Raw genomic sequence first — 3,585 nt, 5'->3', positions numbered from 1 at the left:
GACACAGCCTATGCCTACCCTAGGGATGACCAAATTTCTAACACACCCTCTCAGATATCCTAGACATGGCATAAGACTTGGGGATTGGGAATGCTAAGAAAGGACGGCCTAAGGAAGTGCTTTGGTAAACAAATGTGCCATATCATCCTTTGCCTTACAATCCTTTACATCTATGGTCCCGTCTAAGAGCTTCTCACGAATGTAGTGTCATTACATCTCTATGCGCTTTCTCCTAGCATGAAAAATGGGATTCCATACTGAAGCCATGCAACTCTCATTGTCGCACAAAAGTGTAGTAGCTCTTAGTTATAAACAACCAAGCTCATCCAACAATCACCGAAGTTAAACAATTTCACAAGTGGTAGTACAAGCCACTTGATACTCAGCCTCTGTAGATTCACTCATAAATCCTGCAAGCAAACCAACTAGGGTCGTTTGTAGCAGGAAGCATTCGCCAATAGTGAACTCTCCGTGGGTTGTAGCCTTCCAATTTAGATCCATGGGAGTAGAAATGGTCCGACACTCTTGCATCTCAAAAATGGTCAAGAGCTCTTGCACATACCACTGCTAGGAGAGAAAGATTCCCCTCTTAGTTTGCCATATCTCATGACCTAGAAAGAAGTCAAGAAGCCCCAAATTTGTCATCTCAAACTTCTCACGGAGGAGTGTTTTCTTAATTTTATTGACCATCTAGGCATAGTCACCTATCAAGTTGAGATTGTCCACATAAAGCACGAACACTAGGTGCCCTCTGGTTGATGTGTGGACATACAAATTTGGATCTGATACAAATCTCTGATACCCTAACCTCTTTTGAAGGAATGAGTCTATCTTCTCATTCCAAGCATGAGGAGCTTATTTAAGGCCATAAAGGGAATTCTTTAACATGTATATCTTATAAGATGAGGAAAAAAAGACAAGGGGTTACTCTACATAGATCTCCTCCTTTAAGTTGCTGTTCAAGTCCACAAACTTGATATCCAACTAATAAACAAGTCATCTCCTATGGCTGATAAGAGCTAAAATTGTCAGAATGGTGGCCATACGAGTGTATCACAGAAGTCAACAATTGGCCGCAATGCAAATGTATCACAGAATTCAACAATTGACCGAAATGCAAAGCCTTTGGCAACCAATTGTGCCTTGTGCTTGTCATGTGTGCCATCACTAAGATTCTTGGTCTTAAAGACCCACTTGTCTACAATCACCTTGCAATGAAAAGGCCAAGTCACAAGATACCAAGTGCCATTCCATTTAGTGGACTCCAACTCTCACTCCATGGCCTTACGCCAATGATCAAATTGCCATGCTTCCTTTACAAATCTCGGCTCCCTATCCTACATGGCAGGAGTCATCAAATGATAGTTAGTACAAACAAGCTTGGTGGAATGTTCCTGGTCCCTTCGAGATTGTCGCATGCCATCTCATGGGCTATCACTCCTTGGGGAAGTCCCTTAATCCTTGCATCACAATGTATCACAAGCTCAAGTGCCCAATTATCACTTGGATCTCCAAGAATAGGCCGATCCTCACCCCCCTTGGAAGTTGGAAACTCCACAAACACTCCCCATGGCTTACCTAAAAGGATTACTAGTGATTGAGATTCCTTGTTTACTTCTTAATTATGAAAGAGATTATTTGAGGCCATTGAAACACAATTGTATTTCAATATAACTAATCGCTCACAAATTGATGGTCTAATAGAAAGAATTAACCATGTGATAGAAGACATCTTATGAGCCTATTGTAGTGGAGAACCTAAGAGATGGATCCAATGTCTCATACCAGCAATGCATTACGATGACTCCATCTCAAACTTTGTATGGGCAAGACCATCTACCTCCACTCATCTTCTCATATCCAATCCTAAAGGTGTCAAACGGACGGTTCTTTTTGGCTCTAGTGATAATGCATGCCCTCACATGGCTCGTAGGCAAAAGGGGCAAGTGTGAGGGTGGAGAGAGGGCATGTTGATGTTCTTTCATTATTAGTGGATTTGGTGTGTACCATCAAGTTCACATCTTTTGGTGATCTAAGCCTTAGACCAATGTGTTTAGCACCAATGCTGGGATGTGTGATATGATGTATTCATATATTCTCACATGAGGGGACCTAGGGCATGCATATGCTTTAGTGGAGGAGTCTTAGTGTCATGGCGAGCTATCCATGGAGCTTGTGTGGCTACAGAAGGTGCAAGGTGGCTAGCTTGACTCCTTTGCTTTCAAAGAGGAATTATGGCATTTTGACTTCTTCATTAGGGTGCTTTCTTTACCTAGGCTCATCCAATGGAGTGTATGCTGATGTATTTATGATACATCTTGGATCTTCTTGTTCTTTGCTTATTCAACATTTATGCTCTAAGAAAGGGTGTTAGAAGTAGTCATATCACTGTATGTTTATAGGCTCCCATGGTCTAATTTATGGGTGCCCTCTTTAATCTTTATTTGGTAATTGGCCAATCTATTTTGTGGTAGCCCTTTATTTTTTTCTATAAAAGGAGGAAGTGTGGCCACATTCCATTACCCATTCATGTACTTAAATATTCTTGGAGTGGAGAGAGGGATCTTATGGAGTATGTGAGATGGTGCTCAATTATCGTACTCTTGTCATACTAGACTCCTATTCTCGATTACATCTTGTGCATTGTCTCGTTCATGGATCTTGTGTCTTTCATTATACCACTATGTGTTTTACTCTTCTATTTTTGCTCGTATAGACATCCCATGAGAAGGGATTATATATCTTATTCCCCGACAAGACTGGGAGCTATAGCCAACAAATATGTGCCTCTTGGAAGCTGACTCAAACTTATCCATCTGTTTCTTTGAAATGCGAACATAGGCATCACATCCGAACACCCTAAAATAAGAAACATCTAGCTTTAGCCCAAAATGTGCCTCAAAATGAGTCATGTAAATAGCGACATATGTAGGTGACCAATTTAGAATACGAACTATGGTGGCCACTACTTTAGTCAAAAGGCAGTGGTGTGCCAACTAGAACGTATCCCTTTGTTTCTTTGGAATGTGAACATACGCATCACATCTAAACACCTTGAAATAGGGAACATCTACCTTTAGCTCAAAATATGTCTCAAAAGGAGTCATACTTGTAGCAATAGATGTAGGTGATTGATTTAGAATATGAATTGCAATGGCCACTAATTTGGCCTAAAGATACTTAGTTCGAGCTACCATCTCAATCCTTTTCTTTTGCTCCAAAGCACCATTGTGTTAGCATACTCTTGATGAATCCCTCGATTTGCACAAAATCAAGAAAATTCATTGGAGGCAAATTCTCCACCTTTGTGGGATCTCACTATCTTAAGCTTCCTACCTGAATGGTTTTCATCTTTGAAGATGAGGCAATCCATAAACTATGAGAAAGCTTTAGATTTTAGTGCCCAAAAATGTGCCCATGTTATTCTATTGTAATCATCCACAATCAACATAAAGTAAAGACCCCCGTTGAGTGATTGTATCCTCATTGGTCCACATAAATCTCCAAGGGCTCCTTTGCCTTCTCGAAGACATGTTGAGAATCTCATCTCTATGTTGTTTACTAGGATGCAAGAGACACATGACC

The sequence above is a fragment of the Lygodium microphyllum genome, chromosome 19 (genome assembly GCF_053477565.2).
Source record: "Lygodium microphyllum isolate KBCC chromosome 19, Lygodium_microphyllum_v1.1.10, whole genome shotgun sequence".
In the NCBI taxonomy this organism is placed as follows: Eukaryota; Viridiplantae; Streptophyta; class Polypodiopsida; order Schizaeales; family Lygodiaceae; genus Lygodium; species Lygodium microphyllum.
Note: the sequence above shows the minus strand (reverse complement) of the source record.